Here is a 25,736-nt window from a genome sequence, read left to right as displayed (position 1 = left end):
TTATCAGCAATTCAACTTGGCTGACCGCAACAACAGTTGGGGTTCCAAGTTAGGCATAAAATTGTATAAGGAACTTGAATTCTCCAACTTTTTATAAGTTACATGATTTAAAAAGTCCAGTTTAAACTATTACTTAAATTAAGGGTTCAATTAAGTAATTGAGAGCTTGTTGGAACAAAAACCAGCAGGGTAGGTGGTCCTCCAGGACCAGGGTTGGGAACCACTGCCACAAACACCTTAATAAATTCATTGACTCATTGATTAGCTTAATTTATCAGAATTACCATTTGTTCCAGGGATTTAATAACTGATGATTAAGAGATACCTACAAACTCTGCAGGATTGTGGCACTCCAGGACCAGGGTCGCCTACTCCTGATATAAGGCTTTAAGACCTTGTATGTGAATTCTACATTATGGATATAAATACCCAATCTCAAGTACTTTTATACTAAGTGCAATTGAAATCAGTTATCTGCAGATATATTTAAGTAATTAGACATTGAGGGTCGATTGCACTGTACCAGTTAGTCCACTTGATTCATCTACCTAGTGCAGGACTGGCTAACCATGGTCCTTGAGAGCCACAGGGTCTTCTGGTTTTTGTTTTAACCGAGCCCTTGATAACTTAATTGACATTATTAATTGGTCTTAATTGGTCAAAATTCCCATGGGTGCCAGTTGATTAGTGTTTGATGATTTAGAGAGACCTATAAAACCTGCAGGATTGTGGCTCTCCAGTACCAGGATTGGCCACCCCTGAACTAGTGGAATGAGGAGGTTTAGTCCATGTGCTTGGACTACAGTTAGTACTGTACACCTCTATCCTGAAAAATTTGCGGCCGCCCCAAAAGGTTAGCATTGAAATTCTGTTCAATATTTTTCCATGCCATTGTACGTAATACAACATTCTCGTCTTCTTTGCTGGTGCTGTCAACTTCGTTAATGTAGTTTTTAATTAGGCATACTAAATACATCTTTTCCTCTATTGAAAATTTTGGAACTCTTTTAGATGACATTTATTCTACTGAAGGGTTTTTAAACTGTTAAAAGTTTGATGTGACTTATCTTCTGCATTGCTTCTGATATTGGTCCACATGGGCGGTCTAACGTGTTCTGCATGTTCACATCAGCTGAACCAATTCACATGATTAACTATTTGGTTTTGGTACGGTGCAATCAGATCTAATTTGCAGCATTTGCTAGACTGCATTTTAGTCCACTTGGTATGGACCAAAGTCATTGCTACACTGCAATCAACCCGGAATGACCCCTAACCCAAAGTGGTTTTGGTTTTTTACCTGAAGTACATGGAACCAGCACAGCAACACCTTTGCATAAGGAAACACTGTGTGTACTGCATTGATTTCTTTCATGTCCCTATCTACCATGACACATCTGCAAAGAGAAATATAAAAAGGAAGTAGTACTTAATCTGTCTATCACTTCGTAAATTAAGAGAGCTGCATACAAAGCTGATTGTACCGCTACAAGGCTGCCAAATCAGGTAGCGTGAGATGGGGGGAGTGGTTGATTGCTGCCATACTTGTAGTTTTACTGGATGGGCTGCTAATTTTAATTTTTTTTTTTTTTAAACAAAATTCTACATAATAAGATAACTATATAAACCAGATTAAACTCGGTTTTAAATTAAACCCTATATTGGCATTATGTTGTTTCAAATATCACATTTTATGTTAATAATAATTTTTATATCAAACGACACATTACCACCCCAAACATTCTACAGTATAAGCTGTAAATTATGCAATCATGAAATACCATTGCCATGTAAGTTACTCATCTTAATCTGTTTATCCTTTGCATTTCATACATAAACTTCAACTATGAATTTTAAAACATACCTTGGCTGAAACTCTCCAACAGCTTCCTGAACTTTTTTCAGACACAGTGACAAGATGTCACTGGATTCCTCACTCATAATAAAAAATGCTACAGGTATTCCTCGGTCTTGGTTGCTCTTCACTAGCACAGCATAAAATGCAAAACCATACTGAGTTATGCCTTTGTATGTTGCATCAAGGAAAATCATTGTTGGACCATACTTTTTCAACTGTTCAATTTGCCACTAAGAACTAAATACTATTATCAAGGGTTGCTTTTCATTGTGAGAGAGAGGCTGATAGTACACAACATTATCCTGCAAATTGGACTTAATCAGTTTGTCAACACTTATGCAGTCATTTCCATCCATTCGTGTGTGTGCATAAAAGCTCTTCTTTATTACTTTAATGTCCTCTGGTGCCACATAGAATCTTCTGTCTGTGATGTCACTTTTTTGTAAACTCTGACCAATCTTTGCATTTGAGCATGATCTCTCCATTTGATAGCCCCTGGGATATGCACATATGAATGTAACCCATTAGTTCTTCATCAATACGATTCACTGCATTCTCCTTAGGGTCTTCTAGATCATGGCCAGAGTGCTCTTGCATTAAACGCACAATGCACCCATGTGTAGAATTGTTGCTCACAAATGTAAAAGAAACGTACGCTCCACATCTATTGGCACGAGTTATTGAAGGTGCTCCTGAGGATTTACCTTTTGGTTTATTGGACCTTTCACATCGCTACTGAAAGTGATTTTCCCCTCTTTTTTTTGATAGCTACAAATGTGCCAGTTCCATTCTCCTTAAGACATGTCAAGTGATTTTGCATAAAATCCTCTCTTGAATCTCGTTTTACAATATGTATAGTTCTCTGCACACGTGCGTCAGACTCCTTGCGCAGAGTCTTCAAGTGATGAGATCCAGAAACGTTCCATTATCTCACTAAACGGAAGAAAAAAAAACGTTAAACAATTTCTCAGTGATGTGTGTCATTCCGTAACAAATCACTCAGAAAACTTGGATTTCAACCCACATTTAAAGGAACCTTCTGACATACATTATCAATTCACCTACTAAGAATAAAACATAGAGAATAGCCTTATGCAAACATTAACACAGTGCCCATCAAATGCCACCAGACATATGTGCCCATTATAAACCAGCCTGCCAGGCATGTGCCCAATTTAAACACCCAATATAAACCAGCCTGCCAGGCATGTGCCCATTATAAACCAACCTGCCAGGAAAGTGCCCATTATAAACCAGCCTGCCAGACGTGCCCATTATAAACCAGCCTGCCAGGCAAGTGCCCATTATAAACCAGCCTGCCAGGCATGTGCCAAATATAAACACCCAATATAAACCAGCCTGCCAGGCAAGTGCCCATTATAAACCAGCCTGCCAGGCAAGTGCCCATTGTAAACCAGCCTGCCAGGCATGTGCCCAATATAAAAACCCATTAGAAACCAGCCTGCCAGGCATGTGCCCGTTATAAACCAGCCTGCCAGACATGTGCCGTTATAAACCAGCCTGCCAGACATGTGCCCGTTATAAACCAGCCTTCCAGGCATGTGCCCAATATAAACCAGCCTTCCAGGCATGTGCCCAATATAAACCAGCCTTCCAGGCATGTGCCTAATATAAACCAGTCTGCCAGGCATGTGCCCATTATAAACCAGCCTGCCAGGCATGTGCCCATTATAAACCAGCCTGCCAGGCATGTGCCCATTATAAACCAGCCTGCCAGGCATGTGCCAAATATAAACACCCAATATAAACCAGCCTGCCAGGCAAGTGCCCATTATAAACCAGCCTGCCAGGCAAGTGCCCATTGTAAACCAGCCTGCCAGGCAAGTGCACATTATAAACCAGCATGCCAGGCAAGTGCCCATTGTAAACCAGCCTGCCAGGCAAGTGCCCAATATAAACCAGCCTGCCAGGCAAGTGCCCATTGTAAACCAGCCTGCCAGGCAAGTGCCCAATATAAACCAGCCTGCCAAGCAAGTGCCCATTATAAACCAGCCTGCCAGGCAAGTGCCCATTGTAAACCAGCCTGCCAGGCAAGTGCCCAATATAAACCAGCCTGCCAGGCATGTGCCCATTATAAACACCTAATGTAAACCTGCCTTCCAGGCCTCTGTGTTTTAACTACAGTAGTCTTACCAGCTGGTAAATTAATAATTTAGTTTAGAGTAACCAACCTTGTTACTCTGTTACCAATATTTGCTTAAGACATATGACATTAGTATAACTTCAGCTGACATGCCTGGTAAGTTTATTATATTTTGTATTATCATTTTTAACAGCACATCAATTATACATGATGTGTAATTGAATGTTGTGGATCACTGTGAACAACTTGCACACACAGTACAGCATAAATACTATGCTGCACATAAAGTGAATAATTAAAATATACGTTTGAACAACAAAACGAGACAAAGGTAGAGATTAAGCATCACTAATATTTGAAATGATAGACACTTAAAAAAAAACGTTATATAATACAACTTAACAGAAGAAGATATTCATATTCATATTTAAGGCGTAACGCAACATATTTTAATGCCTTTGTGTGCATTCGTTGTGCTCAAAAACGGTGTATTTTGAGAAGATGAATAAAACATCCTACGTTTTTCGTTCCAAATCTGTTCTGCTGCAAAACCTTGGCGCGCAGTTTTCAGTTTGAATGTGAGGGCGTGGAAACAGGCAGCTTTTGCCCTTAGAAGGCGTGTTTCCTTTGTGATGTAACTGAGGAGGCGGGTTTTCGCAGAGAGGTGTTTTATTATCTAATGGCCAAATTTCATATTCACAAGTGTAAATTCTCTAATCAGAAACCTTTCTTTTTTCTTTTTGTAAAAGAAATGGAACAGTACATTAAGGTTATTAAGATGTCCAATAATAAAAAAGCTTTGAAGACACTTCATGTATGTAACCTATTTAATATTTTTTTGTAATTTTATTAAGCCCACCCCCTGGCTTCCATTATAATATGTTCACTATTCTGTTTTTTTTTTTTTGTTTGTTTGTTTTTTCTACTTTCTGTACATTCTTTGTTTATTTCAATAAAAATGCATTAAAAAAAAAGAGGTGTTTTATTATCTGCCTAATAGGCAGACCTGCCTGCCAGTCGAAGTTCGTGCCAAACTTCTACCCTGTGCGACCGGGGGTTCCGAGCGCCGCCAAGGTAAGGAGGGATTAGGTCGGCAGGGAAATCCACGGTTCACCGCGCACCAGCGACCCCTAGTGGAGCCACTCAGCCATTCAGATCTGTGTTGTTTTCCGGTATAGGTCTGGTGGCTTCGCTGTAGATCCGCAGTGCGAAAAATGACAGATTGGCAAGAATATGTTTCGGAGGACGCGTGTTTCATCCTCCGTTTCCCAAATCGCCGGGTGGTTGCAGCGGTGAACCTGGATAAAAATAATAATTGGGCAATCCAAATTGGGGAGATTAGCAACGACAAAATAATAATTAAAAAAAAAAAAAACATAATTCTTATATTTATAATTTTTTTAAAAAATATTTTATGTTTAGGAAGTCAGATATAAGTATCAGTATACTTTTATTGTACTGCCAACGTTATGAAGTAGTATACTTTTACATTATGTAGGCTACTTTTAAAGAGTATACTAAATATACTTTGTCATTTAAATTGTTAGTTAAGATTATTTTTTTATTAAAAGTTTTATGTTCATGAATGATGCCTTTTATGTTTGTATTCATATTTTGTATTCATATTTTAATATATATCATTAATATAGAGTATATATCAATCATCATTAATTGGTACAGTCATATACATTTGATCTTGTGTGTGTGTATGTAACACACCAGTTCACTTTTGTGAAATAATATAATATTTATTATCATGCTGTATCTTTTGTAATGCATCACATTTTAAAAAACATCCTTTATTATGGATAGTTATTCCCCCCCCCCCCCCCTCCCCGTTCATTCAAGCAGACGTTCCCAAAGTGAACAGCAGAGGGTGATTTAATATAACAAGGACCAAACAAAAAAAGTAATACAACTAAACAAATTAAAAAATAAATTAAAAAAATCAGTGACATATTTAAAAACTGAGAATCTTTTTATTTTTCTTTAAATAGTAAGTATCTGGCAATTCTACCATTCCCTTTCACAGAAGAATATGAAGTGGTATGCAAGTTCATAAGAACACTAGATTGTAGTTTTGATCTGTTGTGAAAACTGAAAATCCTGGAACATTGTCAATAGGCAAAGTATTGATCATCCAATTTTATTGATGACTTTAATATAGTATGTCACACTTTATTAACACAATGCACTTAATGGGTAAATGCATGCAACATAGATGGCAACAACTTAAGGTGGCCATTGTAATTAATTAATCTTAGACAGCTTTGTCTTACATTTGAATTATTTAATTAAATGAGTTTGCCAATAAGAAATAACTAATTTCTGTAGTAAATCCATTTTAGTCTGCAAATCTCAATATACAGTATACAAGTGCTCTGATATACTGCCATACAACTATATTGATAGCTATTTTAATCCCTTTCCTATGCATTTGGCAATGGAATAATGTAGGTTTTTCCATCTGCACTGACAGACAAACATTTTATTTTAATCACTTATGTCCCTAACTCTTTGTTCAATCGCAAGTCTGTGGGGAACCGAAATGTCGTTTTGCAATGGTGGACAGCCAAACCCTCTCACAGTCTCATTTATAAAGTCATACTTTTCTGTTTCACGTTTATTGAAATAAAGCTCATAAAAAAAGGTCTAACATCCTGTGACAAAAACAGAATGATTCTTGATGGTAAATCTCCCTCCTCGCTTGTGAGGGCGCTAAGTAACGGGAACAGAGTACCCTGGACTGGTTGGCCTGACAATTCATTTCCAGGGTTAAAAGGAAGTCGTCATCTAGAAAGGGGGCGGAGCTTCGGTGCACTAACTCATTGACCTGGAAGGGAAATGATGAGGCAGTCGTGGATTGGAGGAGTGGCTGTAGTCGTTTACCAAGAGGTCATGTGTGACTGTACAAATAGGGGTTGAAGCGATGTAATCTGTTCCTTCATTTTGGTTAAGAAACAACCCGGAAGGACCTGTGATTACTTATTGTGAAAGATATTGTGAGTGTTTTGTTTGTTTTGTCTTGTCTAAAAATACTGTTTGTTATTGTTTAGGTGGCTAACACGATCCGAAGCTGTCGCCAAAGGCCAGCACTAAACCCAGATCAACATCACGGTATTTTGTTTCACTCAGGACTGTATATGTGAATTTAAACAGAGTAATACACGCCACTGTATTGCCTGTTAACATTGTTTATTATTTACTGTTGTTACGTCATCAAGCAATTGGATTACAAACCATTAAACAACACTGCACCTGGATTATAATCGTCTGTCTGTTTATTGATAACCTGCACCTGCACACTGTTAACCACTTTGTCACACATATGTTGAGATCCATTCAGTCTTTTTGAAATTCTATAACAAATTTATTGAGTGCTAATTCTGAAACATTGATTTGGCATACTTTAACAGTATCCTGGAGTAAAGTGTGCATTCCATATACTAAAAGAAACAGATGCTTCCAAAATTTCCTTGGAAGAATACCTTTCAATACTGGTAAGGCATAGAAAAGCAGAAAGGCTCTCTATTCTGACACTTACCAGAATTTTCTTTCTACCATTGCCATTGGCACTCTTGTTACTTCTACAGGTGTTTTTAGCTGAGCTAATCTGGAATCAACCTCTGTCATTTGTTTCCCAGTATACCACTCTGCTTCATGGTATGTTGAATCAAACCACAAAGCAGATAGCTGGTGAGTTACTCCGAGGTACACGCTATGTTAATATTCTGGAACAAATCCACTGATCATTTTGAACTGGCTACGTTTCATTAAAAGAGATGACCCTTTAACTCCAAACACTGGCTACTGAAGCTGACACAGCATGACAAAAATCCTTTTCATGTCTAAGGGCAGGCTCAGGTTTATTGTATGGGTATGTTCTACCTTCATGGTAGCAAAAATCACATCCATCAAAACCATTGAATTGCTTTCTGTTGCGAAGCATAGGTCGGGCAACTGAATCTGCACTACAGAGAAGGACATACACTTTTAAGTTGTGAGTGTCCCCTTGTTATCTTTCCAGCAAATCCCGCTTGTTTCTAAATGCAATGCTTCATTGGTAAATGGTGTCAAAAATGTGAACATGTTAGGCTTTTGAGGTCCAAACCATAAAGTATTCATTAAAATGTGCTGCTTTCGCTCTTCTGGTTTTAACACAATAATTTGACACTGTATAGGCCAAATTTGACACTTGGAGCTTTTGAAAACTGGAACCCCATCACAATTCCACATGAGAGTCAAGTCATCTTTCCCCAAAATTCCATTATCACACAGCTTCCTGTACTGCTCCACACACTGTATATCACACAAATCATCAGTGTTTGTTAGTTTTTCAGAAAAGCTAATGTCATGTTCCTCAAGAAGCTGTTTAATCTGGTAAGCTAAGGGCACAAGAAAAAAAACAACCAGTGAGATTTGAACCTGCATCAAACGCTGTGTTACATGAGCCACAGTGTAAAGGAGAGCTCTCTCTAGTCCCCAGGTACTTAGTACACAGCACTTACAATAAAAGTAAACCTCATATTCTGAATTACTACCAAAAGCTTTGTGAGAAAGGTGCTAGGCCTGGAAAATGTAAATTGAAAAACTGAAGCAAGTGATTCAGTGCCTGGTCATTAAGACTGTGCCGAGCACATATGACATCAGTAACAATAAACTTTGTCCTTTTGTAAGTGGTGCTTCTGGATACAACGGTTCATCTTCAGATTGGTCCATTTGTTCTCCATTGTTCTGTGAAAAGACATTAAATACCCGGACAGTCTGTTACAATATATATCTATATATCAATATATATATATACAGATGTGCTCAAATTTGTTGGTACCCTGCCACATAAAACGAAGAATGCACAATTTTCTCTGAAATAACTTGAAACTGACAAAAGTAATTGGCATCCATCATTGTTTATTCCATATTTAATAGAAATCAGACTTTGCTTTTGATTTTTTATTCAACATAATATTGTAAATACTAAAACAAATGAAAATGGCATGGACAAAAATGATGGGACCGCTAACCTAATATTTTGTTGCACAACCTTTAGAGGCAATCACTGCAATCAAACGTTTTCTGTAGCTCTCAATGAGACTTCTGCACCTGTTAACAGGTAGTTTGGCCCACTCTTCCTGAGCAAACTGCTCCAGCTGTCTCAGGTTTGATGGGTGCCTTCTCCAGACTGCAAGTTTCAGCTCTTTCCATAGATGTTTGATAGGATTCAGATCAGGACTCATAGAAGGCCACTTCAGAATAGTCCAATCTTTTGTTCTTATCCATTCTTGGGTGCTTTTAGCTGTGTGTTTTGGGTCATTATCCTGTTGGAGGACCCATGACCTGCGACTGAGACAGAGCTTTCTGACACTGGGCAGTACGTTTCGCTCCAGAATGCCTTGATAGTCTTGAGATTTCATTGTGCCCTGCACAGATTCAAGGCACCCTGTGCCAGGCGCAGCAAAGCAGCCCTAAAACATAACCGAGCCTCCTCCATGTTTTACTGTAGGTATGGTGTTCTTTTCTTTGAAAGCTTCATTTTTTCGTCTGTGAACATAGAGCTGATGTGACTTGCCAAAAAGCTCCAGTTTTGACTCATCTGTCCAAAGGACATTTTCACAGAAGGATTGTGGCTTGTCAGTATGCATTTTAGCAAATTCCAGTCTGGCTTTTTTATGTTTTTCTTTCAAAAGTGGAGTCCTCCTGGGTCTTCTTCCATGGAGCCCACTTTCGCTCAAAATCGGCGGATGGTGCTATCAGAAACTGACGTACCTTCACCTTGGAGTTCAGCTTGTATCTCTTTGGCAGTTATCCTTGGTTCTTTTTCTACCATTCGCACTGTCCTTCTGTTCAATCTGGGGTCGATTTTCCTCTTGCGGTCGCGCCCAGGGAGGTTGGCTACAGTTCCATGGACCTTAAACTTCTTAATAATATTTGCAACTGTTGTCACAGGAACATCAAGCTGCTTGGAGATGGTCTTGTAGCCTTTACCTTTACCATGCTTGTCTATTATTTTCTTTCTGATCTCCTCAGACAACTCTCTCCTTTGCTTTCTCTGGTCCATGTTCAGTGTAGTGCACACAATGATACCAAACAGCACAGTGACTACTTTTCTCCATTTAAATAGGCTGAATGACTGATTACAAGATTAGAGACATGTGTGATACTAATTAAAGAAACTAATTAGTTTGAAATATCACTATAATCCAATTATTTATTATCTTTTATAAGGGGTACCAACAAATGTCCAGGCCATTTTAGAATATCTTTGTAGAATAAGCAATAATTCATCTCTTTTCACAGCTTCTTTGCTTTATTCTATGACATACCAAAGGCATGCAAGTATACATGATAAAATAGCTTTTAATTTCATCACTTTTCAGGAGGAATGAAGCATTATTTCAATGAGCTGTAAGGGTACCAACAAATTTGAGCACGTCTGTATATATATATATATCTATATATATTGTAAAGGATTGCACCACTCTCGGGTTCGTTGCCCCTTTAAAAATAGACCCAACACGAGAGAAATGGATTTTTTAAGCGCTGGTGCGCTATGTTTAATAAACAAAAAAATAAACAAAATACAAAACAAACACCTAGCTCTGTACGAGCACTAACTAACACACAGGAACTCCCTGACTAACACGGGACAGCTACGCTGTTTCCCCGTCCTCACAAAACACACTGGTTTGAAACAGCACTTTATCTCACGACTGCCAGGAAGCAGAGTACCCCTTTCTGCCTCCTTCTCCTCAGCAGCCTCGAGCAGACTGCCTGCTCTCCTTTTAAACCCCACACCTGGGTCTAATTCCCCAATAACGCCCAGGTGCGGATGATCATTAATAAAACAATTAAACAATTAAATTTAAACAATAAACCAAAAAATGCATTCTCACATGTTTCTTTTGCAGGGAGGTTTTAACCCCCTCCCTGCTGTCTCTCACAACCCGCTATCTTACAATATATATATATATATATATATATATATATATATATATATATAGATAGATAGATAGATAGATAGATAGATAGATAGATAGATAGATAGATAGATAGATATAGATATAGATATATAAAAATTATGTATTTTGGACTTAATTACAAAAGTTTGTTTTTAGTCTTTCTACATAGTCCAATGATCATTTTTGAGTTGCTTATGAAATATAATTTAAATTTTAAATAAATAAATAAATAAATAAATAAATAAATAAATAAAAGAACACCTACAGTTGAAGGCTTTTTCTGGTTTAGTTTCATTTTGCCCAATTTAAAATTGGGTAAAGAGATGTATATAACAAAACGAGAACATATAATTTACATCCACAGAACATCCACATTTGTTGCTCTTCAATAATATTAAGCTAAAATAATATTAAAAACCTGTCTAAAAACACTTATTGTGAAACTTACCAGATCACTGTTGTCCCTGTTCAAGTTTTCCAGTTCAGGGAGGTTACATCATCCTCGGTTGTGATATCATTTGTAACAGTAGGATTTTCTTCCTTTTCATTGTTTTCCACACATTCAACAACACAAACCCCTCTTCACAGTCACCATGGCTTTCTTCTTCAGTTTCAGCTGCAGTACTGTAGCAACAAAGGGCATTATTTTAATTAGGTTTTCTTCAGAAATTCTAGAAAATGCATGTTTAAGTTTAACAAACCTAGCATACACAAATATATACCTTTTACTTAAGTTAGGGTGACCATATGACTCCATATTCCCGGGACACTGACACAGGGTTTTAAAGGCCAACTAATGTGAAAAAAAAATATTGGACCAATGTGTGCAGTTATGCCAAAAAATAAATACTGTGTACTTTTTGCATTTGGAGTTAAATGTTCAAGTCCTTTACAAAATAAGGTGTGTGTCTTTTGAATACTAACCAGTTATTTCCTGGTTTCTATGAAGGTCCTATGGAATGCTAGTCACACCAGAAAAAAAAAACCAAATCACAATTCCCATGCATGTTGTTAAATCCCAACACTGGTAAAATATTGAATGTTAAAAAGACATTACTCTCTTATTTTTCAAATTCTAAATTTTCCTTGTATGATGTCAAAAACTGCTGCACCCTCCCCAAGGCATACAGTGTAGATATAGACCGAAGGATACTATGAGTGCACCTGAACTGTACTGAGTACCCTGCTGTTGTATTCCCGTAGGTTCTGGATACCATAGTTGGTAGCCAGACCACGGACAACAGCGCCCTCGCGGGCTAAAAGAAATCAGTACAAATCATAAGATTAAACAAAATAAAACTGAGCACCTGTGCGGTGTTTCAACTACAACTTCTGTCTCCTATGTGAGTGAATACCCACACACTTCCACACGTGGTGTCAGAGTGGGATTCACTTGCATTGCCCATACAAAGCAGTGCACCCACAAACGGCGCAGAAATGGATGCCATCCAGTTTGCGGCCATGATGGACCTCCTGCGCCAGACCCTAACTGCTGCGGTGCAGGGGGCTGCTAGACCGACAGGTCCTGATCCCCAATTGCAGAGACCCACAAAGATGACGGCCAAGGATCGACCCCAAGCCTACTTGGAGGTGTTCGAGGCCATGGCGACCTCTGCCGGGTGGGCTCAGGCACAGTGGGCTAGCTACCTCTTGCCTCAGCTGATGGGGGAGGCACAGGCAGCTGCGAGAACGCTATCTCCTGAGAGGATGATGGATTACCCCACGCTGAAAGCGGCCATCCTTAATCGTGTGGGGGCCACACCAGAGGGATATCAGCGAAAGTTCCGGGAAGAGCGTTTCTCAGCGGAGGAGCATCCTAGAACCATCGGCCACCGTCTAAAAGATTACGCCATGGGCTGGCTGAACCTGGACGCGAGCACCAAACCCAGGTTGGTGGAGGTGATCGTGGTGGAGTGCTTTTTGGAGTGCTTGGCTCCGGGACCTCGGCTATGGGTGCAACGGCAGGCACCTGCCACTTTGGATCGGGCAGTCGAGTTGGCGGAGCAGTATCAGGCAGCGGAGCCAACGCCAGCAAGACTGCCTGGAAGGAGCGCAGTTACTGTATCACCTCCTCCGTTGGCCCCGGAGAGGGCGAAGGGACTGGAGGGAAGGGGTAGACAGGTATTTGGACGGGGGGGGGTTCGGCGGGAGCTCCCGGCCTGGGAACTGGGGCGGGTGGGGTTACCCACGGGCTACTGCGGTGTCGGACCGGGGTCTCGCACGGCCACCTCACCGTCGAGCCCCTTTGATGGCTCCAGTATTTCCACCTCTTGTTGAAGCGTCAGGGCGAGAAACCAGCCCACCAAGGTGTTGGACGTGCCGGGAGATGGACCACATCGCTCGGGATTGCCCCGTGATGGATTGTGACCTCAGCCGACCAGGTAAGCATGTTCAATTACCTCAGTCACTTCAGCAGACGGATTTTATTATTCCTGTGACAGTGGATGATACAAAAACCCAGGCTCTCTGACACTAGACAGGTAATAAAAACAGAGATTGATGAGATGCTGAGACTGGGGGTAATAGAAGAGTCCCAAAGTGACTGGAACAGTCCTACTGTTTTAGTGGATAAGCCAGACGGGTCAACTCGGTTTTGCATTGACTTCAGATGAGTTGATCAGAAATCGAAGTTCGATGCTTATCCCATGCCCGGGTAGATGAGTTGCTGGAGCGTCTGGGCACGGCTCATTTTATGACGGCACTGGATTTAACGAAGGGGTACTGGCAGATACCCCTGACCCTGGAATCCAGAGAGAGGACGGCGTTTTCGACTCCCTTCGGGTTATACCAATTTAGGACCATGCCTTTTGGTTTGCACAGAGCACCAGCCACGTTCCAGCTACTATAACCTAACATTTTATATGATTATTTCAAAAACTCCAATTTTTACATTAGTTGGGCTTTAAACTTACTCTTAAACAGAATGAAATAAAAGGGTCAATTAATAAAGAATATATTTGTTATTGTTACCCTTACCCTGAGCAGCAACAATAACAACGAAGAAAATGCTTACAAAATATACAGTATTTATTTTAAAGTAATTTTAATTCACCTATTTATTTGTGTTGTTGTTTTGTCTGCAGTTCTGGATACGTTTAACTCGCTTATCTACTGATATCAATAACTAATTTGCATATGCTCTCTGGTTGGTCTGATCAACAGCTGGAATAGTGAAAAGCTGATTAATATTATAGGTTTGCTTGGCACCAACAATACTATTCAGTAGAGGAGTAATGGTAATAGTTCATTTACATGTTAATGTATTTCAGTTTGATGTCTCAAAGTATCATAAGTCACCATTTAAATAAACCTAGATAGCCTATAACATTAACACACATATGTATAGACATGTAACATTAACACATGTGTACACACAAGCTAGCTATATGTTAGCCATGTCAAGTCACTTATATTTTCATTCACGGTTATGGGGTCATTTTAACAGTAGGATTTTCTTCCTCTTCACTGCTTTCCACAGATTCACTTTCTATCCCCTCTTCATATTCACCATGACAGTTTCAGCTGCAGCAGAGTGTAGCAACAATGTATTCTACAGAAAAGGGGTATTGTTTTAATACATTTTAGAAAATGTCTATGTTGCAGTTTAGCCATTTAAAACAAAGGTTTCTAATACATATAACAAACCTTGCATGTATAGGCCTACCTTTTAATTCAGTGCAAAAGCTACATTTCAGTAAACCCAGATATAGCCTATAAAATGACCCCCAAAGCCAGCTACAGTAACCTACGTAGTTTGATATGCCAAGTCACTTACCTTTTCATTCCATATACACTTTGTTCTTCACGGAATTGCACAGTCAGGGTGGGCCAGGTATCTTTTGTATGGTCCTCTCCTTTGACTCATCTTTGCTCATATCACCTATCTTGCTGTTTCACATTCACTGTGGTATTGAATCTAGTACTAATGAATACCTGCCACTTCCGGCAAATCACTCAGACCCGCACTTTTTATTAATAATAACAACAATAAAACATAAATCCATTATTATTAATATTTATTGTAATTGTAATTAAACTGTAATGATAATAATAACATTATTATTATTAATAATAATAATAATAATAATAATAATAATAATAATAATAATAATAATAATAATAATAATAATAGGCTAATACTTTTTAAAAGCGCAGGTAGGTGAGATTCGCCGGAAGTGGCAGTTAGTACGCTGATGTACAGGTAAGTAAGCTGGGCTGAGTTGAGTGGGGGACGGAGGGGGGTGATGCTGGGACGCCAGAATCACTGTCGAGCCCTCTTGAGGTGTCGTGGGCTAGTTGACAAAACACAGATGATGGAAGGTGCCCACTTGAAGACCCCAGAGATGTACCCTACTTCGCTCAATCCAGGCGGTTGTCATGCTGATGCGCTGGGGAGACCGCACTGTGGTTGATCCCTGGAGCCAGCATCGCAGCCGTTGTGTGTGCTGATGCACTAGGGAGGCATAATAAGCTGATCCCGGGAGCCAGCATTACACTTCAGCCATTAACACCAGGCAGAAGGATATCTACATCATCAGATGGAAAGAGACGCAAATGGATGGAGACACAGATGGATCACATTAGTTTACAGTAAAGGTAAGTCTTAGTTGGTGCTTATCTTGGCGAGAGCCGAGTTCAAATCAGCATGAAGTTTTAACATCTACTCTCATGTAATGGAAATCATGAAGGTCTGGATACGTCCAGTAACTTCTGTAAATAGTGCAGCTGGCAGCAAGGTAAAGACCTTGTGGCAGCCTGGAAAGACAGCTGACAGGAAGAAAGAGACCCCATTGGGGCTGGCAAGGGTTAGCTACCCTTGTCGGCAGTATCCAGCTCTGTGTTTTCAAAGGTAAATGCAGGATGCTGGAGACACCTGCCCAAGGCTTCTAAGAAGAGAAAAATACCCCTAGAGTCTGCAAGAGCAGGGGCGGAAGATGACTCAACGTTGGACAACGCGGTTAACAACTTAGGAATGGAAACGGATATGAGAATGGAGAGTACTTCACAAAAGACTGGTTCAAGATCTGCATTTAGCAAAGACATGGAACTCCAAGTTTGTGTCTGCGGCTGGAGCAAGGCGACAACACTCAGGGGTTTGAAGATTCATCAAGGGAGAATGAAATGCTTGAGGGAGAAGGGACAAGGGCCTCACATTGATCAGTACTTCTTACGAAGTCGTCAGTCGAAGAAATCCAGCAACAGGAAGCAAACCACAGTTCGCAGGATATCAGCACCCCTGTCATAGACGTAAGGAGGACTTGCATGGATACAGCTAGTGACGAACCTAATGATCCTTGTAAACCCGGTCAGACGAACCAGCGTAAGAGAGAAAAGAACCTCAACGGGCACAAGCCTGGAGTTAAATGGCCAAGAGCTTGTGAGAAAACTGCATGGGATACAGTAAACACAGATCTCTGTTTTGCATTGGAAAGGTTAAGTGGAACAGTTGAAAAGAAGCTGGATAAATTTGGGGACATCATGTACGCCTATGGAAGAGAGAGGTTTGGAGTTGAAAAAAGGAAGAAAAAAGTACAAACTACTCCTGGAAAGTCTAGATGGCAGCAGGAGATTGAATGCTTAGTTAGAGAAAGGAGGCAGAAAAGTAGTCTTTATACCAAAAGAAAAAGATTCTACAAGCATCATTCAGTTTCGCCCTGTTTCCCTATTAAATGTAGAAGGCAAGATTTTCTTCAGCATTATTGCTCAGAGATTGTCAACTTACCTATTAAAGAACTGCTTCGTTGACACAAGCGGGCATTCCAGGTTTTCCAGGATGCTTAGAACACATCAATGTGATCTGGCAACAAATTCAATCAGTTAAAGGAGAGGAAGGAGCTCCATGTGACATTCCTGGATTTGGCTAATGCATATGGTTCAGTGCCACATGAACTTCTTTGGGCAGCATTTGATTTTTTCAGTGTACCGATGGCAATAAGAAATTTAGTGAAAGCCTACATTGGAGATATGCAATTTTGTTTTTCAACTTCGAATTCAGCACTACATGGCAATGCCTAGAAGTTGGAATAATGGCAGGATGCACCATTTCTCCACTGGCTTTTACCATGGCAATGGAATGGCATCAAAATGGGTAGTGGGAGGAGAGCGCTTGGCTTCTGGAATGCGACCAAAACCAATTCGAGCATACATGGATGACATGACAACCATGACTACAACAGTAGCCTGCACTAATCGGTTATTGGGCAAATTAACCAATAACATCGAATGGGCACAAATGCAATTCAAGCCCACTAAATCAAGGAGCATCTCTATAATTAAAGGTAAAGTAGTAGATAAAAGGTTCTACGTTAATGGTGAGGTAATACCAACAGTGTCTGAGAAGCCAGTGAAGTTTTGGGAGATGGTATGACGGGGATCTAAAGGACACAGTTCGTAGATTCCTTTAATTATTGTACCATCTACAGACGTTTACACTTCATTATTGACATAGGTGTTTATATTTAACGTGAGGTTTAGGCAATAAGAATTACAATAGAAATACAGTATTTACAGAAGGTTGCTTTCACTGTTACTATGATACTGATACAAAACAGATAATGTAGGTAAGTGTACCCTTTAAGCTCATCAAATCTTTTTATAATAGTAAATATGAAGCTCAGGTTTACTGCATGTAAAATGAGAAATACAAGTATAATTCATTAACAAAAAAAACAAAAAAAAGTTGTTTAGGCGACTTTGTAAAAACATTAAAATATAATTTACATTTCATGATAAAGTAGGACAAAAGTAGTCAGAATATAAAGATTACAGTGTAAACAATTTAAAGCTTATACAACTACCCTCAGGTCGGACATATGTGCCTTTTCTAAAAAGTTAAAAAAAAAAAAAAAAAAACTTTGATTGGTCATTTCCTTTATAAAAGTATTCATTATACATATTTCCTGACTGAGATATATTACATTAATCCCTTATTTTTACCAAAAAAGCCCCATAAACCACACCTTAAAATCCATTATAAAATATTAACAGTGTTATTTTCTCAGGTTGCCCAAGGACTGAAGTTTTTTTATGTCTTTGAAAATGACCTCTAGTGAAGGCAAATTGTCATTGATATATTAAACACAAAAGCTCTTATCAGCTTCAAATTAAAAATAACTTGAGTACATCAGTCTAGTGAATTAATCAAGGTTATCAAGAACAGAAAATATGATGTATTATTTTTTGGAGAAGTAATAATAAAAGCAGATGGGCTTAATTGGTACTTGGGCTTAATGGGTACCCCCTTAGCCCATGGTTTAAATTAAAATGTATTTTAGTCTTCCAATGACCTGGGTTCAGAAGACGAGGATGAGGCAAGGTGGAAGAGAAATGGAAAATAAAAAAAAAAAATCCACATGCTCTTAAAGGTGAACTTAATTTGGCGATTTATGTTCCAGGGTGGTTTATTTAAGCAACCGTTTAAACATGAATGGTGTGAAACATATGGGCTGCATAAATAAAAACTGAAGTAAAAGTATTAACTGTAGGTATTTTAGCAATGCTAATTTCCTCCATTACTTTCAGGTCATGGGGTTTAATCTTGTGTTGCATTAAAATCGTTATTCAGGTTTCATTGATATTTTTGACGATATTACTTTATGTGGATTTCCATGTCAAACTCTACTGTTCTAGTCACATGCCAACCTTTTAGTAGAAGCTACATATCAATTATGTTGGTTTCTAAAAGTGATCTTTATCCTTACTATGGTGGGCACTTTTTTTGGGTGTGTTCTTCATGTTACAAAAAAGACATGACAATTTCAATGGACAAAAAGTGTGCTTATTTAAGTCTTAACAAAAAAAAGAAAAAAACATTTTAGTTACATTTATCAATAGCCTGAAATGGCATCAAAGTACAAAAAAGGCAGTTATACTATCGTTACCCCCGGTTACATGCCCTTGTGCCCTTGGTATGAAGGCAAATTATGTGAGATCATAAGATGTAACTTTTAAGTAGAAATAAGCATAATATACTTTTGGTATGATAAACTTTTATTATTAACCTTTTATTATTGTTTTTCCTGCTTTTTTAATATCTCCCGTCAATTGTAATTTTTTTCAAAGGCTTACTTGGACAAAGCCCATCAGCAAGGCCCATGCCCAATGGTGTCTTACCTGTGTGGTCTTCAGCTTCCAGTATGTCTGATTCTGCTCAACAGCTTTCTCCATCACGCAAGAACATAAGAGGAGAGGAGACCATTCAGCCCATCTTGCTCGTTTGGTTGTTAGTAGTTTATTGATCCCAGAATCTCATCAAGCAGTTTCTTGAAGGATCCCAGGGTGTCAGCTTCAACAACATTACTGGGGAGTTGGTTCCATACCCTCACAATTCTCTGTGTAAAAAAGTGCCTCCTATTTTCTGTTCTAAATGCCCCTTTATCTAATCTCCATTTGTGACCCCTGGTCCTTGTTTCTTTTTTCAGGTCAAAGAAGTCCCCTGGGTCGACATTGTCTATACATTTTAGGATTTTGAATGCTTAAATCAGATCACAGCGTAGCCTTCTTTGTTCAAGACTGAACACATTCAATTCTTTTAGTCTGTCTGCATACGACATGCCTTTTAAACCTGGGATAATTCTGGTTGATCTTCTTTGCACTCTTTCTAGAGCAGCAATATCCTTTTTGTAACAAGGTGACCAGAACTGAACACAATATTCTAGGTGAGGTCTTACTAATGCATTGTAAAGTTTTAACATTACTTCCCTTGATTTAAATTCAACACTGATGTCACCTTTATCTGGTTCTCCAGGCAATCAACTTGAAGACCAGGTAAAGAGCCCCAAATCTCAAAATTCCCTGGCTTTCAAACTAATATCTTTATAAAGGAAAGCTTTTCAGTATCCCCAAAATATTTATAAATTGCATAATATACATTTTGTGTTACTCTGTTGTAGGTAAATAAATTAATTTAAAGTTGCAGTTGGCGGAAAAATGCTTAAGCTTGATGCATAAAAACATGGTATATGCAACAGTTTACGATGATCTTTTTATTCTAGAGTTGTGCCAAACAATTAATCGACTATTCGGACAGTGTTTTCTGGGAGGGGTATAGAACGACACTGACTACAGTGATTGACATTTGCATTTGAAGAACAGCTGCAAGTCTTAGTGTTGATTTAATCAGCAAAGTGGGAAGAAATGAGGGAAAGTGAATAACTGGTGAGAGAGAGATAAACCTTGAAATCATGGTCATCTAAAGAATTCCTTTCGTCTTTTGCCAAGTGAATCAGTTTCCCTCTGTGATAGAGAGAGAAAGGTTCAATGCTGTAAATCTCCCTCCCAACTAGAAAGGGTGCTGTGTAAGGGGGAAGGTATGCTGCCTCCTAGATCTGCCACCTCGGTGGTAGGTGGAAACCGGAAGGTAACCATATTAGGAGGGACGCATAGCTGCAAGTACTCAGGACGTTCCATTGCAGTCAGCTGCGGGGCAGCCCTCTATTGGAGAAACCATGGCGACGCGTTGACTGCAGGGAGGAGTTTTCTGGGTACAAAGGAGAACCAGCTACGTCAGTACCTCCCCTTGCGCTGAGAAAGTAGAGCGACCGGCCAGAGCTGGTGTTTTATGTTTGTGATTACGTGTTTTGTTTGTTTGTCAACAGAGGAGCAGGAGGACGGGAGGCTGTAGCCAGTGAGCCAGCACATACCCCAGAGCACGCCCAGCATCACACAGCACTTCACAGCACAGCGCACGCACCACAAACCCTGGAAGAGAAGAGCACATTTTTGTGCACGGAGGACTGTGGATATTGGAGTGTGTTTTGTTTACTTTTGTTTTGGCGTGGACGCTGTTGAGTTTTGCCCCAATACCATCGCCGGTAACTGGGCTTATTATTATTTTTTCAAGTGGATTTACTTTATGATCTTTTTGTTTGTTAATTATTAAAACCTTTTTGTTACTGGGAGAATTCAGACTGGACATTCACTTTCTACTGCACCACACCACTCAGCGTGTCACAGTTGGTGATCAGAAGAGGGACTCGGGATGGATGCTGCCGCATTAGGAGCAATATTGGAAGCACAGGAGCGAAGACACCAGGAGAGAATGGTGACCATGATGGAACGGATGCATACCATGTTCCTGGAAGCCAATCGATGGGGGGGATCGGCGACCGAACCAACACCACCCATTCCCAGGATAAGGGTGGTGAAGCTGTCGCTGGAGGATGATCCTGAGGCCTACTTAGTAGCCTTTGAAAGGCAGGATATGGCAGCGCAGTGGCCTCGGAATTGGTGGGATACCCAGTTGGGCCCCAATGTGATTGGGGAGGCCCAGACAGCCTACCAAGCCTTAACAAATGAAGACGCCCTCGATTACGATCATTTGAGGCAGGCCATTCTCCAGCGATTGGACATCACTGAAGAGACCCACCGTCGCCGGTTCCGGGAGTTTATTGGGTCCATTGAGCCAGTCTGACTCTGAATATATGCACATTTTGGTAGAGGTGGACTACGCGACCAGATATCCAGAGGCAGTACCATTGAGATCCACTAGTGCCGCAGCCATTGCTAAAGAGTTAGTAACCATTATATCGAGAGTAGGGATTCCAAAGGAAATCCTCACTGATTATGGAACGAACTTCATTGCACAATGTTTGAAAGAATTATACAAATTGTTGCAAATTAAGTCGATCCAAACCTCCGTTTATCACCCGCAGACGAACGGTTTGGTGGAACGTTTTAATCGGACCTTGAAACAGATGCTGAAGCGGTTTGTCAACCAAGAGCAAAAAGTTTGGGCTAAATTCCTCCCTTACCTAATGTTTGCAGTGAGAGAGGTGCCTCAGAGTTCGACCGGGTTTTCTCCCTTTGAGATGCTGTATGGGAGGCAACCATGAGGTATCCTTGATCTTGTGAAAGAAGGGTGGGAGGAGCAAACAAAAACTTCTAAAAACATAAATATGTAATTATGTTAAGAGACCGCCTAGCATTGGTTGGTCGTTTGGCACAGGAGAACCTAAAACTAACTCAGCATCGCCAGGAGCAACAGTACAATAAACAAACACGTAGTTAGACTTTTCAGCCAGGTGATAAAGTACTGTTACTACTTCACACATCTGAATCTAAGTTGTATGCTAAGTGGCATAAAGTAAATTATGAAATTAGACAACCCGATCGCCGAAATAAAACCGAAATTTATCATATCAATTTACTAAAACCCTGGAATGAAAGGGAGGCCCTATTTGTAGTTGGTGACAGTTTGGAAGAGGATTTTGGTTTGGTTTAATGATGTTTTCTCTGACTTGCCCGGCAGAACTAATGTTATTTCTCTTGCCATTATTACTCCACCAGGGGTCAGGGTCTGGGAGAGACCGTACCAGATGCCAGAGAGTCGCAGGGTTCCTGTTCGCAAGGAGGTGGAGGATATGCTTGAGCTTGGAGTCATTGAACCTTCCTGGAGTGAGTGGTGCAGTCCTATCGCGTCATGATGGGCATGAAGGACGGCTCTACTCGGTTCTGTGTGGACTTTCGAAAGGTTAATGCCATCTCCAAGTTCAATGCATATCCAATGCCCCGGGTGGATGAGCTCCTCGACCGACTGGGTAAGGCGCAGTTGATTTCGACCTTGGACCTGACGAAGGGATACTGGCAGATTCCACTGACTCAGAGCTCGAGAGAGAAAACTGCTTTCTCTACCCCAGATGGCTTGTTCCATTTCCGGACCATGCCCTACGGGTTGCATGGAGCTCCTGCCACCTTTCAGAGACTGATGGATCAGGTCTTAGCTCCCCATCATCAGTACGCCGCCGCGTACATTGACGATGTGGTGATTTTTAGCTCCACCTGGAAGGAGCATGTTGTTAGAATTTCAGCCTTCCTCCAGTCTCTGAGGGAGGCAGGGCTAACAGCTAAGCTGGGCAAGTGTGCATTTGGCAAACAGGAATCCCAAAATCTTGGCTACATTATGGATAGGGACCTACCTAAATTGCGATTTCGCGGATTTCGTGGAAATCGTGAAATTGAGGGGTCACTGCGAAATTCACCTCTTAGGGGCCAATGCATACAAACAAGTAAGGAGAGGGAAAAAAAGAAACCTTGTTTAAATGAACTACTGCACAACGCAAGCAACGCAAACTACGTGTCTTCATTCTGTAGATAGACCTTTTTTATTCCTTCGCCGTCCTGTGTGCATTGCACTTAAGCAAAAAACAAACAAACATAAAATGTCCACAAGTAACATTTACAAAATAAATTATCCAAAGCAGTTAACATTCTTGTTTACTATTCAAATGACAAAGTTTTAATCAGCCTATCAGTGCGTCTTTACTGCTTTTATGTGATCTGTAGTACTGTGCAGTAGGGGGTGGGGCAAAGTCAGTGCTGCATTGTTTTGATTTAGGTTGCTAAAATCTCGTTTTCAGCATTGGAGGTAAAATAGTAGAAATGACAAAAAAAGCAAAGTATATTTCGGAAGATGATCGTTTCAAGATATTTCCCAAAGAAACTGTACATGCAGACTGAGGTAATTGTTTTCCATATTGTAGAATTAAAAACAGCAGAATTATATATATATATATATATATATATATATATATATATATAAGTTGGGAATTAACAATATAATAAACTTTAGGTTAATGCAGGACTTATTATTACTATAACTGGAAAAATGTAAGCAGTATATTTCAGTTCATTTGTGTTTAATTCTATATGTAGTATTTTGGCCGTTTAGAGACTCTAGATTTCGGGGGTAGACGGGAAGTTAGTGAGGAAGAAGAAGGTGACGTCAGACACTAGTTAACGAGAAGCTCATTCACTCTCGTAATACTGTGAGTTTGAAATAAATAGCCACGGGTTAGGCAGAAACAGTAAACAACAAGAAAGCATCATCTTCCTTACCGAAGCCTGTCTACATCAGGAGTTTGTGAGTGTAGTTTGTTTACTAAATATATATATATATATATATATATATATATATATATATATATATATATATATATATATATATTTACATACGCTGTAAGCGAACGAGAGATAAACAAGCGGCCATGTTCTCGGTTTCAAGTCTGCCCTGCTAAATCTACACGACTGCTGTATCAAGAAGAAAAATAAATAAACTTACCTCTCTGAGATTTGACTGTATATATTGCGCCTGATAATTATTCCAAAGACCACGCTACAGAGATTTGGTGCCAGCGGATGGAGATGTTTTATCCTCTTGTTTTTATTGCCGAGCAGTAAAAAAAAAAAAAACCTACCGCGTTTAACATTGCCGCCCGTGCGCTTTGAAAAAAAAAAAAAAAAAAACCCTACCGCGTTTAACATTGCCGCCCGTGCGCTTTGAAGAAAAAAAAAAAAAAAAAAATGAGACTTGCTTGTCAGCAATGGCGGAAGAAGATACAGTGATCTCACCATTACCATTTAAAACAGAACTGTCTCCATGTTTTACAGGAGAAAACAATGAAAGCTTCAGTCAGTGGATAAGGAGGTTTGAAGTAGGATGTGAGACTGCGACTAGTATGAGACCTGAACTCTTAGTTAAAATATTACCATCCAGACTTGCAGGCCCAGCTTTTAGATATTGGGATAGTCACACAAGATCAATATTTGCAGACTTTTAAAACATTTCTCAATGCAAGACCACGCAAAGCAGGTGAACAACTTGAAGTTTATGCAGCAGAGCTCCGCACACTTGTACTGCATGCCTTCCCAGGATATGGCAGGGAAGCTATAAATGGAGAAGTATTTCGTAGATTCCTTGCTGGACTTGAGCCAACACTTCAGATGAAAGTACAAGAATTTGGAGCTGATACAATTGAAGATGCAATTCGTGTTGCCAGCCAGTGTGAAAGGGCACAGCGGGCACTGAACATCATTAAATCTTTATATACTAATCCTGCAATACCAGCTGTGACACCAATGGCCAGTCAAACTCCATCCTCAGTGACCCCAGTTGCTCTCAGTGTCCAGGGCATAGAGAGAAGAGCTGAATATCGTGACTTAATGCAGAAAGTGGATCATCTAACAAACGAAGTAGCAATGCTAAGGATGAATGTGGAAACTACCCGACACCAGAGGAGCCATTATGATAACAGAGATCCAAGAGGCTCTGAAACGCCATACCACAGATATCCAACTGCTTCATACGCATCAAGTTCTCCTCACACTCATGACCACACAAGGGGTGCTAGACCACATTCGCCAGCTCGTGATGAGAGAGCACACCGCTATGAGCCAGACTTCTACAGATCACATCAGGACTATCAACCAACATACCGAACTGATCAGAGAGGGAGATCACAGGAGCGTGCTTACAAGACCTACAGGGAATGCAGCCCTTCTCGTTACTCCACCTATAGGGAAAGGCCCCCATATGCATCAAGGTCTTATGAGCAACAGCGCAGTTCCAGCCCCTGCTGTTGTCATCATAGGAGAGATCATTCTCCTGCCCCACCAGATGATTGCAACTATGCAGAAAAACGCAATTCTTCTCCAGGTTCCAGAGAACATCAAAACCGAGTTCGCTTTGCCAGCCCAGAGCATCGGGGAAACTATTAGGAGCTGAGAAGGAGGGTCACTCCTTAGCTCCTACCCTTACAACATTGGCCCCAAAGAGAGATGGACAAGTGGAGGACATGTGTGACTTAGCTGAAGATCCACCCACTACTTTTGTGCAGCTGATCATTGAAGGCAGAGAAGTAAGTGCAATGATTGATACAGGTGCTAGCATTTCATTGATTAGTGAAACCTTTCGGAAAGAAGTACCAGCACTGAAACAGAGACCTCTGTTCAAAGATTACATTGTTGTTCGAGCTGTAACGGGAGATCCAATTGACACTCTAGGTTCTGTCCAGTTGCAGCTTAGACTTGGGAATGCTACTAC

At 40.1% G+C, this 25,736-nt stretch overlaps 1 long non-coding RNA gene across 2 annotated transcripts; it reads right to left on the bottom strand.

Moving 5' to 3' along the window:
* Nucleotides 1-1,300: 1,300 nt before the first annotated feature.
* LOC131738150 (uncharacterized) lies at nt 1,301-24,107 on the bottom strand. Of its 2 annotated transcripts, XR_009329680.1 has the most exons (4): nt 23,976-24,107; nt 11,367-11,542; nt 1,865-2,791; nt 1,301-1,397 (listed from the first exon to the last, which is right to left on the bottom strand). It is a non-coding gene; the product is annotated as an uncharacterized LOC131738150 (long non-coding RNA). The 2 variants fall into 2 exon arrangements; XR_009329681.1 differs by lacking the exons at nt 1,301-1,397; nt 1,865-2,791 and adding an exon at nt 7,655-8,696.
* Between the last annotated feature and the right edge of the window lie 1,629 nt (nt 24,108-25,736).

This window comes from Acipenser ruthenus, chromosome 10, assembly GCF_902713425.1.
Source record: "Acipenser ruthenus chromosome 10, fAciRut3.2 maternal haplotype, whole genome shotgun sequence".
Lineage (NCBI taxonomy): Eukaryota > Metazoa > Chordata > Actinopteri > Acipenseriformes > Acipenseridae > Acipenser > Acipenser ruthenus.
This window is presented reverse-complemented; position numbering and strand designations above follow the sequence as displayed.